The sequence below is a fragment of the Malaclemys terrapin genome, chromosome 1 (assembly GCF_027887155.1).
Source record: "Malaclemys terrapin pileata isolate rMalTer1 chromosome 1, rMalTer1.hap1, whole genome shotgun sequence".
NCBI lineage: Eukaryota > Metazoa > Chordata > Testudines > Emydidae > Malaclemys > Malaclemys terrapin.
This window is the reverse complement of record NC_071505.1, coordinates 103,544,298-103,560,971: the sequence shown is the minus strand read 5'-3', so window position 1 is coordinate 103,560,971 and position 16,674 is coordinate 103,544,298. Positions and strand designations below refer to the sequence as shown.

Here is a 16,674-nt window from a genome sequence, read left to right as displayed (position 1 = left end):
ATGTTTGTAACAACCTTCCAGCTGGCCCCGTTATCCTTTCGCCAGCCAGTTAGATCCCTCCTTTGCTGGCGGTAAATTCTGTCTATTCGGGACAGTTATTAATTTAGGACATTGTCTGTTTAGACATAGGTTGTGCTGTACATTTGTATCTCCCGTCCTGATATTAATTGTATTGTTGTTTATTATTGTGTTTAAATATTTGTTTCAAGTGTAGTCGTTACAAGCTTTTATGGTCCTACATTATCAATATATCTTGGTCCTAACTTTCCTGGCCAGGTCTCACTTAACCTATGTACTGTACCGTGGAGTCAATCCCTGAAGCTATTAAAATGATGCTAAAAGGTGTTCTACTTCCTGGTAAATTACATTTTCCATCCCTTGTTAATTTCGGCAGGTAGAGCCGCTGGCAGGGGGGAAATTAGTCCGTGTCCACTGCTCAGATAGTTTGGGATAGAGGCATCTCATCTGGAAGAGTAAGGTTGTTTTGCAGGCAAAAACTATTATGGCTTTTCCCAGCCTCTCCTTCTAGTAGCAGAAAATAATATTTTAAGTTGATTTTGAGTCTAAGTCTTAAGATTTTGGGTTTAATTCTCTGCTCTGTGACTTCTGTGTGGGACATTTTATTTTGTTCTTTAATCTTGTTTTAACTTTTGAGATATTTCTCTTGTTTTCATCTTGTTACTAGAGGGAGAATATGTAAAAGTACAGTAGCTCCTTTTCCTGGGGGAGAAACTATATTTGAGTGGGGAAAATGATGGATTTTGTAGTTCACTGGCCATTTTGAAAATTCAGGGGAAAGTTTTATTTGAGGTTAGAAATGAAAACAAAAATTTTCTAAAATTTTTGGTCAATTGAAAAGAGAAAAAATCATTTTGGGTGGAAGAAAGCATTTTGTTCAGACAAAATCAAAATGTTTTGTTTTTATCTTAACCATTTTAAACCGTTTTTTTAAACAAAACTAAAGGAAAATTTGAAATCATTTCAAACCAAAAATTGAAATGTTTCATTTTTAAAAAATATCAAAACAAAATTTCAAATTTTTTCTGAATTTTTTTCACAACAAACAATTCAGCAAAATCTGCTTGAATTAGCAAAATATCTTGGGTGTTGTCAAATCTGCATTTCTCACCGAAAAAAAGTTTCAGATGAAAAGTTTCACCTCCGTCTACATGAATTTATTCTTTGCTGTGCCCAAGTATAAAAGAGCTGGTTGATCGAGGTTTATGTCAAGGAAAGAAAGAGTCTTTTTGATCAACAAACTAGGAATTGATAACATGCCTCTAGCTTTATAAAACATAGGGATATGGTGAGAGATCTTGTACATAAAATTCTGAATTGTTACTGGCAATAGGTGGAAGACAAGATCATGGTATTTATTCCTTTTAAAAGACAAGTTATTGTATTGTGTATTTTTAGCTCTGATCGCAACAGCTCAAGGCTTTTCATATGGGTAAAAAAGCTAAAATCATCTAATGTTTATTTCAGCAAAAAGTCACCACTCTCATAAAGAAGCTGAAATATCACACTGTTGGAATCTCTAATCTAATATAGATTGGAGTGATTACAGACACACTGTGATTATTTAATTTTGTTCCAAAAATACTGAAAGAGAGGGAGATAACTGGAAATGCCTGGGAGCTATGGATGGACATGAAGGTTAGCTGATCTAAGTGACAAGACAGGTTTTACCTATGTGTGTGTTGGTGGTGGATGGGGGTGCTCTGGAGTGAATGTAACAAATGCAGGAGCATTTGCTGTGTTTCAGTTAAGCAGTTGGGTAGCTCAGATAAAACCAGGACAGGGACTCATAGACTTTAAGATCAGAAGGGACCATCATGATCATCTAGTCTGACCTCCTGCATTTTGCAGGCCACAGAACCTCACCTACCCACTCCTGTAATAGACCCATAACCTCTGAGTTACTAAAGTCTGCAAATCATGATTTAAAGACTTCACGTTACAGAGAATCCATCAATCTGTTTGCTCTCAGGAGCAAGTGATTCCACATTTTGGTGTAAATGCCTCTGGTTTAATGTAGGAAAGAGAGTCTAGGCTTGTGTTTAAATAAATATAGGAAAAGGTCCAGGCATTGAAAGGAAAACAATGTGAAGAAAACCACGAGTCGTACGTCTCCGTGGCTGGTAAAGTACAGGACAATGTGTCTTTTTTCAACGGTTACAGAACTGTGTATTAAATATTGGAGAGCTGGGCTGTACTGAGCCTTTGGGGGAATTCTCCAGGAAAATGCTTGGGATCTCAGCTACTCTCATACGATTGAAAAAACTGTGTATTGACTTAGCTCTCCCAACCCAGTAATATTACAGCCCTGCAAAGAGTTCCTGTCTGCTCACTGTGGTCTGGAACCAAACCCCTTGAATGCCCTTCTCTCCCACCCCCACTTGGAGGGAGTTGGGAATCTGGTCTGGGTTTGAACTTGGTGGTCTCCAGGCCCATTTCAGATTCGTTTGTTTGCTTTTAATCTCTTGCCCCTGTCACATCATTAACCACAGGGAGCAGGACTGGGGTTTCTCTGCCTTACCAAAGGGAAGGGAAGGCCAACATTTTCAAACTTGAGTGCCTGAAGTTAGGTACCTACATCCATAGTGAGGGATCTAAATAGAAGCGTCTCAGTTTTTAGAGGTGCTAGCCCCCAGCCAAAAACATCCTCTGATATCAGAGAGAGCTGCAGGTGCTCAGCACACTTAAAATTGCAAACCCATGAGTTGTGGGTGGCAGACACACTACCAAATAAATCACACATGGAACTGCAGAGGCTGGAGGAGAAACCCTCCTCCCTCAGCTCCAAAACCCCAGAGCTTTCGCCAGCAGGTCTTTTGTTCTGTGGCCCAGCCACTATCGAGTGACTGCTTTCTCGGTACGTTGTGTTAGTCTTTCAGCGGGCCGTACAAACATTAATTAACCCTCACTAGATCTGGGCAATTGATTTTCAGCAAATGGTAAATTAGCTGAAAAATGCATTTTTTTTAGAGCACTGGAATTATTTGCAAATTCAGGTTGAATTTGGGGAATAATTGTGGGTGAAAAAAATTAGGAAATGTCAAAAGGTTTTGATGTTTTTGAAAGGAATCATTTCCACATTTTGTTTCACATTGACAGTTCATTTTGAAAATGTCATTTGAAACATTTTGTTCACCCCCCCCCACAAATTATTTTTATTTCTGTGCTGAAAAGCTGGGGGAAAATCAATCCATTTGAAATGGACCCATTCTTTAATTTTATTTTTCAGTTCCCCTTCAAACCAAAACTCAATTATTCACTCAGCTCTAATCCTCCCTCCGCCCCTCCTGTGAGGGAGGAAAGTATTATCTCCATTTTACAGATGTAGAACTGAGGCACAGAGAGAGTAAGACCAGCATTTTCAAAAGGGCTCAGCACCTGTCAGGCTGCTGATTACTCTGAACATTGGCAAGAAACACTAGAATCCCCAGAAACACCACAGCCAGTGAGCCAGCAGTTCTTCCTGTTGCTTCCACTTCAAATTCTCCTGCCTGAGTCCTCCTGTATGGGCCAGAGTGCGGGTGGGACTGGCTCTGGGAAGTGAGCTCCCCCAACCTAGGGAGAGGAGGGGGAGCTCTCCCTGTGCCTTCAGCAGAGCTCTGAGAACTGTGCTTCCCAGTGCTCCTTCTTACCTTGGCCCCTACACTTGACTCTCTGGGAAGTCCCAGGGGAAGTCCAGTGTAGTGGGATTTCAATGGAGCACTGCCATCAGGGAGCTGGGGGAAGACTTTCCAAGGGGCCGAGACAGTGTGGGGGCAAAGGGTTTCTGCAGATGGTCTTGGCTTCCCTTGGATCCCTAGGTTCGAGAATTGGTCCTGTGCCCTTTTTTATAGATTCACAGATTCCAAGTCCAGAAAGAGCCATTGTGATCATCTAGTCTGACCTCCTGTATAACACAGACCGTAGAACTTCCCCAAAATAGTTCCTAGAGCAGATATTCTAGAAAAACAGCCAATCTTGATGTAAAAATGGTCAGCAATGGCGAATCCACCGCAACCCTGGGTAAATTGTTCCAATGGCGAATTACTCTCCGGGTTAAAAATTGACACCTTCTTTTCAGTCTGAATATGTCTAGCTTCAACTTCCAGCCATTGGACCATGTTATACCATCTTTTGCTGGAGTTAAACTTCTCTCCACCCACGCCCCTTGACATGACAATGTGAAAGGACCTCTGAGAAGAGATCCTTGCGGGAACTCCTTTCCTCCTCCCCTCCCACCAAACAACTTTGGAGTGGACAGAAACTTGGTGAGATATTATCCAAAGGAATGAGAGATGGTACAAAGAGCTGAGCACTGCTGTCATTAAATGACTCAATGTCCCTCAGTCCTCCAGGTGGGCTAGTGGCACCCCAGAGCTGGTTGCAAAAGGTCAACAAAAGATTAAACGTTTTAGGAAATTATTTTTCCATTTTCTGACCGACTATGGAGCCCAGCTATGTCACAGCACAGAGCATGGGAGCTCACAACCACAGCTCAGCTCCTCTGTGGGATGCTGCATCCAGCCATCCTCAGAGAGTATCTCATTGCTAGGTGTGAGCTTCTGGAGATAGGGGAGAACAAGGGGTCTCCCAAGAGAACCTCTGAGAGGGTGTGGGGAGGGAAAGACAACTTTTGCTTTAAACATTCCAGTTTAGGGACCCCTTTAAGTTGTAGGAATCCTTCTCTCCTTCCATTGTTCTCCTTTATTAACCCCAGGAGTCCCAGCCTCCTAGTTTATGATACATTTACTGACCCCTCTTAACACCAAATTTGGCTGGTTGGAGGAAGTCGCTCAAGAGCACTTTCCTCAGGGCAGAATGACCTATGTCAGTGCTGCGGTGGATGTTCTTCCCTCCCCAGGGTCCAGAGGTTTCTGCCTCTTCTGTTGTAGTTGTACATTATCACAGCTAGATGGCACTCTCCACATTTCTGATGTTCAGCCTCTAAGAACTCCTTAGAGTTGCCAGTTGGCCCTCCACGGAAAGGTGCAGGGATTCTGTGCGGAGAGTTTCGTTGGTTCATTTATTACAATTTTCCAAATAATCAACCTTGTGTTTGGTCACATACAAATCATTAAGTTCTTACTACAAGCCAGAGGCAGGGGGTACAGCAGTATGGGCTAATGAGTAGAGCCTAGGGCTGGCAGCGACAGTCAGGAAAGCTGGGTTCTTTTCCTGGTTCTGCCACAGATTTGCAGCATGGCTTTGGACAAGTCACTTGAAATCCAGGCTCTAGTGAAGCCAATGGCAAAGCTCCATCTGACTTAGGGCCAGAATTTCACCTTCTATGTTTGTTCCCTATCTCTAAAGTGGAGGCAAAATAATACTTGTCTCATAGGAGTGTTGTGGGGACTAGTTAAGGGCCTGATTTTACAAACATGTATGTGAGTAACTAGTGTATAGGGGTAGGGTGCATCCCTTTAAATAATTTTTGAGCCTTTTATTGGCACTCACTGTATGTGTTATGTTTTAGAAGCTGCCAGTTTTTTTAGCAAAACTAATCAGCTGTTCAGTAAACACAGTTATCTGGGACTTAACTGTGCTTGTATGTTAGCACAACAAAAACAATATGGAGAAAAGAGCAAAGGACAAGACTGTAACTCTATTCACATGCATAGTCCCATTGAACTCATAAAGTTACATGTGTAAATGTTGGCAGGACAGAGACCTCAGTTTGTAATGTGCTTTGAGATCCTCAGACTTGTAGCCAATTAGTTCATTTTATCATCTATTTATCATTGTATTATATGATGTTATGGTCAATTTATATGCTATTTCATATATAATCAATGTATGCTAAATAGATTTAAGTTGTAGGATTATAGAAGTATAGGATTGATAAGTATTTAGGAGTGATGACTATGTAGTAGGTATACAAGTAAAGCGTGGCTGAAATCAGGGGCGGCTCCAGGCACCAGCGTAGCAAGCGCGTGCCTGGGGCGGCAAGCTGCAGGGGGCAGCCTGCTGATCGCGGTGAGGGCGGCAGTCAGGAGGCCTTCAGCGGCATGCCTGCGGGAGGTCCGCCGGTCCCGGGGTTTCGGCGGCAATTCGGCGGTGGGTACGCCGAAGGCGTGGGACCCACATATCACCCGCAGAAACACCGCCGAATCCGCGTGACCAGCGGACCGCCTGCAGGCACACCGCCAAAGGCCGCCTGACTGCCGTGCTTGGGCTGGCAAAAAACATAGAGCCACCCCTGGCTGAAATGCAAGGCCTGCAGGCTGAGAGCTGTAAGTTTTTAGCTTAGCCATACTAGGCCATAGGCTTAAGAATGCTTAACATGAATGAGTGACCTAGGAATAACCCTACGCCCATAAGGTCACAAGGTAACTAAAGATGTGCCAATAGGTGATTGCGATAGACTGCAATGTATTGCCCAAGACCATGAGACACCTGATAGTAACGTCTTTGAATGTCTGTCTTGACTACACGATACATGTCAGGTGTAAATGCTAATGAGAATAAGAGGAACTACTGTAGAAACAACCTATGAAAAATGGGGAAACGAATATTCATGGGGTGTGGAAGTACAAATAAGGAAAAGAGGGTTGACATTTTCATGCATATACATAAGGTGTTAGGTGTGGTCACAAGTACAATATAAAAGAGGGTTCCATGGTTTGGTAAAAGTGGGAAGACCCAAGGGATGACCCCACAGGAAACACCAGCAGGAACCATCCCTCTAGTCATGATTGTCTATTGAGAGGTCCATCAGATCCTAGAATATCGCTGAGGCTGTGAGTATGACTACAGTTATAATTATTGCATAGGTTTTTTATAGGATTTCCATATGCATGCGAAATTGTAACTTTTCTTGTTGCTTTAATAACCCTTGCAGTACAGATATGTACTTTGTACTTGTAATTGTGTCTGTGGTCCTTATCCTTGGACTTCATGTGTTCCTAGAGTCTCCACATTTCAGAAAATCACCAGAGGCAATTTCAGTCTGAGCTTGAAACTGTAGCAACCAGAGCCGAAGCCACGGTTCTGTAATACGACATCACTAAATTTCCTTTAAATAAAATAAAAGGCTACAGACTGAAGATTCTATGTAGGTTGAAATATCCTGCAAAAAGAAAACAGACTGGAATCATACAGTGTTCTCTCTTTTATTTTCTTCACTGTTACACATATTACAATTCTCTATGAAGTCAACAGTTATTTGCAATGGGAGACATGTTATATTTGCCCCAGGATACTTATATATGACTTTCTTACATACAGTTCTTGTCCTTGCTTTTACTATACACATTATTTTTGATCCTAACAAAAACAGGAGGAAGAGGGATTTTTTTTTTCCCCACACAACAGGGTCAGCACAGCACAGGGAAGGGGAAAACAATTTAATCAGAGAGATGTAATTACATTTCAAGAGCAAAAATAATTTGAATGGAGATCTGTGGGGATGAAATCAATCTCCTCTTCTTATGCCTGAGATGCCAGTGTTTTGGTATCTGAAAGTTATGGGGATGGGGCCTAGGTATTGTGTGTGGGAAGCATCCTAGTAAGATATATGATGCTTTTTCAGACTGCCAGTTTCTGTGTTGCATTAAGAAAAACAGGAACAGGGCTCCATAAAATGCACCTCAAATGGATCTTGCTATTGACTTAGGAGAATGCCATTGTATTGCAGCAACAGTGTGGTTATGTTTAGCTTGGCAAGGTAAAATTCTGCCCTTTAATTATTACTGGGTTTTGTATTACAGTAGTGTCTGAAGGGCCCAACTGAAATTGGAGCCCCATTGCCCATATCCACTGGTAAGAGAGACTGCCCTGAAGGGTGCATACTGTCAATAGACAGAAAATAAGATTATTGTTTCCATTTTATGGCAGGGGCCTGAGGCTCAGAGAAAGATTAAGCGATTTGCCTAGGGTTATTCAGTTAGTCCTTTGTAAAGGACTTGAACCCAACTCTTCTCAAGCCCAGTCTAGTGCCGTAACCATTAGACGAGGCTTCAACTTTTTTTTTGTTTTTAACCTTGGTTGGGAACTCAGAGCATTAGATATGGAGCTGTTCACTTGTGGAGAGACAACTGGCAATCACTGGAGTTTTCAGATTTCGGGGGCCTCTTCCGGTCTGGTTTTAGGCTAAGAGTATGTCTATACTGCAAGTGCAACAGTGGCACAGCTGCAGCAGTGCTGCTGTCATGCCGTAATGTAGACACTTATTACAGTGACAGAAGGGGTTTTTCCATTACTGTAGGAAATCTACCCCCTCAAGAGGCAGTGGCAAGGTTGACTGAAGAATTCTTCTGTCGACCGAGCTGCGTCTACAGTGTGGGTGAGGTCAACCTAACTGCGTCCCACAGGGAAGAAACTTTTTCACAGCCCTGAGCAGCGTAACTAAGTCAACCTAAGTTTTAGGTGTAGACCAGGACTGAGTTATGATGGCAGAACATTGAGCCTTGTTCTTCTTTTCGTCTCCTTTTGGCGATCAACAATCCATGTGCCCATGCTGACTCTTTTGGATCTATAGTTGTCTTTGATACTGTTGCCCTTGAGGGGTTTTTGACACCACGAATCTGGAGTGATTGATGAAGCACTGGTTCAGTAGCTCAGCTCTTTTCAGAGAGAATCCAAAAGGAAGCAGCAGGCAATTGTTTTTGTGCCTTAAAACCCTCTTCTCTGTATGAGGAGATGCCACAGCTTTTTGCACCTTGTGTGAGGCTCGAGGGGGAGATGGCGAAGCAGTATGGGCGGCAGTGCCTTCATGATGCTGCTGCTGTTCAGCTCTGCGTTTCCTCCTCTTTGAACTAGGAGGATGACCTACTCTGGGCATGTGGGGTCTCAGTGAGAGTGAGCTGGCTGAAACACAATCCACACAGGGTGGAGATGACGCCAGTTCGTTGGGGACGTTGTCTGGAGGAGATGGCAGAAGGTGTGTCAGCCTGCTTAATGAAGGATTGTTGCCTACCTTTTGTTTTTCCCCTCAACAGAAGTTGATCCCATTAAAAAATATTACCTCATCCCCTTTGTCTCTCTAGTATCCTGGAACCAAAAGTTCTACAACACCGCTGCCTTTTGTTAGTCAGACGTGCAAAGCAGGGTCCTGCTGGACTGCTGACTGCTTTCTGATGGTCAAATAGCAGCAGTGGATTTGTCCATCTGTCTCTCTAATAAAGAGATTGTGACCTTTCTTCCTTGGTGCAGCCTGCGCAGCAGGTGTCTGTGTCTCTGTCACCCTTAGATTGGGTCACTGCAGTACACACCACAAGGAGAGCCACCTGAAGACTGCATGAAAACTTCACTCAGTTCAGAATGCATCTGCCTCTTAGGCCTGGTCTACACTACAGAGTTAGGTTGAGACTTGAGGCACCTTACGTTGACCTAACTCTGTAAGAGTCTATGCTACAACGTTGTGCCTGCCGATGTAAGTCACCCCTACACCAACCTAAAAACTCCACCTCCGCTCACAGCTGTCAGCCCCAGGCGGGGGAGGGCAGTGGCTCCAGCTGTGAGCCCTGTGCGGGTCGGGGGAGCTTCAGCTGACAGTGCCTTACAATGTCCCACACAGTTGAGGCCGTACACCACTGACAAAGGGGACGTAGTGTGGTCCTGAACTGCAGTACCTCTATGGCGACCTAACTTAGGTTGACTTAATTTTTGTAGTGTAGAGTTGCCCTTACTTAGGAGCATGTTTTGTATGGTGCATGTTACAATCCTGATCTTGAATCTGCAAAGCTTTGAGTTATTTCCCAGATGCAGTTCAAGTTCTTTATGGTCTGAATTTTAGCTATTTAGAAACCACCTCTCTCATCATGCCCTATGCCGTATTGCCAACCCCAGCATTCAACAATCGTGAGTCAGGTCCTCAAAAGAAGTCATTATGTTAGCATCAAAATCTTGGATTTTAAAATAGTAACTCTTGGGTTCTTTTTATTTGCCTCCTTGTGCTGAAGGGTTCAGGCATCATGTTTTCAAGCTTTTCTCTGCAACCACGAGAGGTAGAAACTTACTTAAAAAAAATAAAAGCTGAGATTCTCAAGGTTACAACCTGATTCCAGCAGTTGGGGTCTTTAAGAAAAACACCTGGGAGACCCAGCATACCCCTTATAGCCATGGCTCATGAAACCTTACACAGGACACCTGAACAGCAGTAAGGAGCAGTTCAACAATAGGCTGAGTAGGTGCAGGATGATCGTGGAATATGCCTTTGACAGATTAAAGGCGTGCTGGCGATCCCTTTATGGCAGGTTAGATCTCAATGAGGATAATATTCTCATGGGCGTAGCTGCGTGTTGTATATTGCATAATCTCTGTGAAGCTAAGGGTGAAAGGTTTGCTCAGGGATGGAGTGTTGAGGCAGAGCGCTTGGCTGCTGATTTTGAGCAGCCAGATACCAGGGCTATCAGAGGGGCCCAGGGGGAGGCAATGTGAATCAGGGAGGCTTTGAGGCAACACTTTGAAAATGAGAACCAGTAATGTATATCTCTGTGATTGGTGATGCAATGTTACATTACATGTAGTTTTCGTAGGAAGCAATGGTGACATTTGAGGCCTTACATTTCAGTAAGCAAATTATTAAACTACCTCTGTATGTATTGGTGGTGCTTGCTATCTCAATCTGTAGGAAACAAATAAAGGTGAGTTACCATTCAAAAACTTTGCTTTTATTGCACAAGAAACAACACACACCCACACACAAAGACGCTTGGTGGGAGAGGAGGTACCTGGGAAGGACAGACTCTCAGAGCTGTGTGAGGTCCAGCTATGATTGTGAAAGTTATCTGAGGTGGTGGAGTGAAGGGGAAACTGAGAAGTCCCGGAAAGGGGAAAGGACTGTGCGGGCGGAGTTTTGGGGGGCACAGAAAAGATTTCTGAATGTGCTGCAGGGGAGGGTGGGCATGCATCTGCTCAGTCTGCAGTTTTATTAAGGACTTCAGAATCTGTGTTTGCTCCTCCATTATTTTACTCATCCGCTCAGTAGCATCCTTAACAAACTCCTGATTTTCTTTTCTGTCCTGCCTTTCAGCTTCCCTCCGCTCCTTGCATTCCCTTTTCTCTCCATTGGAGAAATGCAGTATCTCCTGGAACACGTCTTCTTTGCTCTTAGGCGTTTTCTTATCTGGAAGAGATGCTCGGACGGTGTGTGTGGGGTGTTCCTCAAGGCTACATCTGCCAAAGCACAAGGAACAATGCACAGAAGCCTGATTGTTAAGTTCACACACAGCATTGAAACATTTCAGTAAAATATATCTCTGGTAACATACCAATCACTTTCTCACTGACCCTTGGCAAGCACACACCTCTGTGAACACCCAAAGCATGGTGAGTGTTGGCTGGGGTGGGGGAGCGCTCTACATGGGGGAAGGAGCACTCTACAAGTGTTATGGTGCAGCCGACTAGGGAAAAAATTCTAAAATTCTTTTCCACAGGCAGGGGTCATTGTAGCAGATATCTCACTGCTGAAGGTAAACAGGGAAGTGAGGTTGCATCTACTACACACTTGTGGCTTCCACTCTTTTCTCAACAACACTCTGTAGTGTAGACAAAGCCTTAGTAAAAATACACCCATTTTCCGCCTCCAGTTTTCTCCTTAACTGTTTTTGGTCCTTATCCTGCAATTTGATCCATACAGGCACAATCCTGCCCCCCTGCGGAGTCTCATGGACTTCACTGGGGCCCTGTGCAGGTCTGCAGGTCTGCCCATGTAAATCATTTTGCAGGAGTGGGACCTTAGTAACTAACTGTTTTCAGTGAAGCACCTGAAGGCTGGAGTGGCAGGTTCTCCTGGCAACAACAAAACGTCAGGGAGACTGGCGCACTTTCATGGGCAAACGCTGATTTGCAGCTTCCTTCTCTAATGTGTCTGTTCCTGAGCAGGGAAAGCGTTGCCTCTCTGCCATGTTCCTCTTGGCCAGTATGGTAGCATTTGAAAAAGAGCAAGAGGGGGAAGTGGGGGAAATGCTCCTGAATTGAAAGCAGCTGTAGGCTGGTAAATCTCTTCATTATTGTGTCTCCCACAGAAGGGCAGAGATAACTTTCAAACAACAAGGGAGGCAGCAGGGTCCAGCAGGTAAAGTAATGGACAGGGTTTTAGGAGAGCCGAGTTCAATTCCCGACTCTGCCACTGATCTGCTAAGCAACCCTTGGCAAGTCACTTTACTCTTCTGCTCCTCCTTTCAGCCTTTGTCTCATACCAGGATGGATTAGTACATACTGTCCCCCTGCATTTCTTATGCAGCACCAAATGGACGCAGTGTTTCCGCCTCTTGTGATTTTATCGCAAGCCTTGCAATATTTGGTGTTTTTTCCTAAAGTCCCAGCTTCTGGAGTCTGGTTATTTCATGATATTCTCAGCTTCCAGTTCTTCAAAAAGGAAGTTTTTAGTCTTTGTGGTTGCAGAGACAAGCTTGGAAATGTGACCCAAGTGGATCCTAAAGGCTCAGAAACCAGGAGACAAATTAAAAGACCCTCCAGTTTAGTATTATTTTATTATTTCTCGTGGTTTTTAAGACAGTCTCATGATTGTTGAGGCCTTATATGTTTTGAACGCTTGGGGTGGGTGATACAATGGGCATAGTACTTCCTATCCCAAACAGTTGCATAGTGTGCCTGTGCAGTGCTGAACATTCGCCCCATTCCACGCCAGAGGAGGCTGTTTCAGCACCGTGATTCCTTTGTGCATATCAGTGTGTTTGTAAACCTTTAAGGATGGGGAGCACTGTATAATGGTAAGACCACTTTTACTTCTCACATGCTGCATTGCTCATGATACCCTACAAAAGTCTGCACTTCCCCTAACGAAAAGAATAAAATGCTGACCGGATGCAGCGATCTGCCATACTGCGGTGACATCAGTGTGAGCTGTAGTGTTTTGGAGAACGGTGCCCTAAAATGCTGGTGTAAATCTTGGGGCCCAATCTTGCCATACCGTGCTGGGCAGAACTCCCCCAGGTCCCATGTCAGGAGGCTGGCAGAGCGGTGCTATTTGTTAATTACTGTTTGTAAATTGCCTTGAGGTCCTTGGAGAAAAGGCACTAACCAAGTACTAGCAGTTACTGATTTTATAAGGGTGATCCTTTAGATCAGCAAAGGAGAGAGTCGGTTTTGCTAGGGAGCTTTTGGTGAGCTTGAAAGCCGCTGGGACTTTAGGGGCCAGTTCACAGAGGTGAGAAAGTATTTTAAAAGTCAGCAGCACTGAAGGAGTTAATGCACCTCCCACTCCCCCCCCCAAAAAAGAAAAGTGTCCAGCAGAAGGTCCTGTTTACTGTAGTTTCCCCAAGTCAGTCAAGTATTCAGGGACATGGGTTTCCATGGTAATGGGGCCTGTTCTTCAGCCAGCTGCAGATTAGCTCACTGGAAAGGAGTCAGGATGGGTCAGGCTAGGGAAGGGTGGGAAGAAAGACACAGGAGGGGGAAGGGGTGGAATTAACGTCACGAGCTTGAAGAGATAGTCACAAAATCAGGAAAGAGAGGAAAAAGTAACGGAAGAGTCTAGGGGAAATAAGCTCCACAAAAGCCAACGGGGGCAGGAAAAGGCTCTGGGCAAGAAACCGCTCTCCTGCTTGTGACTGGGGAATGGTTGAGAATGGAAACTGATCTGTATGGAGCGGGAACGTGGGGCTTTGGAGCGAAAGGAAAAATCCTGTCGAGTGGATTGTAAGGAACTCTGCTAACAAAAGAGGGGGCGAGCCAGGGAGCCATGCATCCAGATGTTGCTGCTGCTACCCGGGTGGAACTGGAGTTCCCCAAAATGAGAACTGAAGGTAAAACAGCTGCAGCCCAGCTACTGCCACTGAGAAAGGTAGGACTGGGATGCCAGTGTCAGAACTCCTCTGAAATTAGGCTCTGGAGTGGGGAAGGGATTGGGAGGAAGGGCCTGGGGTGGAAGAGGATGGTGACATAGAGGGGGAGCAGTTTGGGGATCCATTCTGCGACTGGTGTTGGAGCTGTGGAACAAACTTGTCAAAGCAGCTGCATTGATCAGGGTGTGGGGAGGAGGGAACATTGTAATTAGTTCCAATTGGTCATTGACAAAACAGATTGCGGTGCCCCCTATTTTTTTTTTAAAGGGAGAAAATGCATCCATGCTAACAAAAGAGATCTGCAGCGAGAGCCCAGCGTCTTGCTCACAAGTAGTTTTGGGGCGATCAGCAATGCAGAGAGTAAAGCAGCCTCCCCCCGTCCATCTCACCACTCTCTTTCCCCCCTATAGTTGCCATGCGGAGCTCCCAGGAATGTAGATCGCGCCGCAGACTTACACATGAGGGTTTTCTTTCCTTTTTAGGGATCATTTGTTGTTTTAAGGAGCCAGATGGAGGCTCAGTCTAGCGGGGCTGGAGCTGTTTAATGTCATTGTAACATAAGGCTAATGATATGTGCACGTACACATACACGTCTCTAACTCTACCCTTTGATTTGGCTGGGAGAAGTACTTGCATTAGCCTCTTGGTTTATTTATTTTTTCCCAGCAATGAAACATAAATGGTTAAAGTTCTCTCCATTCCACACACACACCCCAGCCCAAAGAATTAATTAGCTGGAAAGCGCAGCTATCTAGAGAACTGACTGATTTCACACACTGCACTGCAGGAATGGGGTGGAGACCGTGAAGAAGGATGATTAATTTTGGAAGGGAGCAAAGGTCTGTGAGCCTGATTCTCTTGTCGCTTGCGCCTATGTAAATCAGGAGCAACTCAGTGGAAGTCCATCAGTTACAGTGACTTGGTGTTTGTGTGTATGAAAGGGGGGAAAAGTCTCCCAAACATTTCAACACAGTTATCAATTGTAAAAGCATTGATGTTGCAGCAGAGAGGAACAGACTGTTCCCTAAATCATTTTGAAAGTCCAGGTTGAAAGCAAAACAAAATATCAAAACCGCTCGGGGGCGGGGGCAGTGAGAAGGGTGTTGGATGAAAAGATTGTGTAATGTTGCTGTCTTTCCCATCACACTTCAAAAGCACACTCTCCTTCATAACAGACCATCATTAGAATTCCTGAGGATGGAGAAATAAATAATAATAAATAATCATAATGAAAACAATTTCCCCAGCTCAACGACAGTTAGTCTCCCTTGGATGGAGAAATTGTAAGTATTCCATTGCCTTTATAATGCTTTACATTTCCAGCAGCACGTTCCCAAGTGGAAAAACTGACAGGCACATTTTCCCTCTAAATTATAGGGGGGGAAGCAGTAATAAATAGAACAGAAATTAAAAAAGAGTTGCTGGGCTATGTCATGTAATAATGGCTGATTTTCACTCTGCTGCTTTAAGACCCATTGTGGAGTCAAAGCAAACTCTTTGCAAGGAAACGACATTGTTGGGTTTTTTTGTTCTTAGCACAAGGAAAAGTTGTTTTAATTTCTGCTGATATACAGGAAAGAGACAATAGGACTTTTGCTTTCTCGTGGCTGGAGATTTTAGATAAAGGTATGATTTAAAGGGATAGAGCTGAGGGACTTGAGAAATTAGGTAAAAGCAGCAATGTGCAAACTGGTTTTGTGTATCACCCCTGGGAAGAGAAATGCAAAAAACTCAGAGGAAATTTTTGTCTGTTCAATTTTTTTTTGTCTAAATATTTGCTTCTGATTTACGAGACAGAAAACAAAGGTGGTAAGCATATTCCCTCGTAAGAACAGCCATATTGGATCAGACCAATGGTCCATCTAGCCCAGTATCCTGGCTTCTGTCAGAGGCCAGTGCCAGATGGTTCAGATGGAATGAAATGAACCAGGCTATTTCAAATGACCCTGTCGTCCAGTCCCAATTTATGTCAGTTCCTTAGCTCTGTAGCGGTCTGTAGTGTACTTTTAATCCAGCATTTTCTTAACAAAAGCAAATTTCAAAAGAATATTGAGATCCAAAACCAGTCACGTGTAGGTCACTGGTTTGAATGTAGCCCAGATAAGCAGTGACTCTCAATAATAGCTATTTTATTATCGTTCAACGAGACCTATGTGAAATAAGTTGCTAGTCTCAGTCCAGTTCCCAGTGGACTAGTGTCTAGTCACAAAACCCACTACTGAACTGGCATTCAGCAAAGGCATGGAAGATTGAATAGAGATGGGCACATAACTAGTTTAATGTCTCACCCTAGAGGTTGTCCCTATTTCAAGGCTGAGGGGAATGGATGGGGCAAAGTGGGTGAGCTTGCTTGGCAGCTATCAGTGGTCTTTTGCTACTAAACTGGAGACTTCACTCTCTGGTGCTTTCAATCCTGCGCCTTTGTCTAGCACTAATTTGACTGTAAAAAATAACACAATGACCACAATCAAATGCTCAATGAACTAATTCTTAGGATGGAATCCTGGCCCCATTGAAGTCAATGGCAAAATTACTTCATGGGGTCAGGATCTCACTCGTAATTTTTAGTTTGATTGGCTTTTCATTTCTTGGATTGCTTAAAATGTCCTTATTTAATTTACTATAGATGGAGCTCTCAGCACTAACTACATTAAGTGGCTCAGTAAACATGGCATCTGATTTCTACCCTTGATGGTGACCCTGAGAGAACACACCTGACCATAGAAGAGAGGCTCAAATCACCTCCCTGTCATAGTGTCTTATGATAATGAACATTAATTAATTAGCCATAGGGCTCAGTCGGAACAACAGCTGGGAGGGGAGTGGGAGAGAATGTACAGCTATCTTTGATCCTCTGTTCTTATATTGTGAAATGCACTATGAGGGACAAACTTTGTGAGGTGGCACAGCCCGTCAGACCCAGAGCTTC

At 44.0% G+C, this 16,674-nt stretch overlaps 1 protein-coding gene across 3 annotated transcripts in view; it reads left to right on the top strand.

Annotated features, from left to right (window-relative positions):
• The first annotated feature begins 13,382 nt into the window (after nucleotides 1-13,382).
• The window catches only part of DENND2A (DENN domain containing 2A), a 91,700-nt gene continuing 88,408 nt past the window's right edge, over nucleotides 13,383-16,674 (top strand). Inside the window, exon 1 of one of the 3 annotated variants that reach the window (XM_054033894.1) lies at nucleotides 13,383-13,706. The gene's annotated coding sequence lies outside the window, so the exon portion shown is untranslated. Of the gene's footprint in view, nucleotides 13,745-15,007; nucleotides 15,029-16,674 lie in introns of those variants that run through there. The other 2 variants (XM_054033883.1, XM_054033904.1) reach the window with 2 other exon arrangements.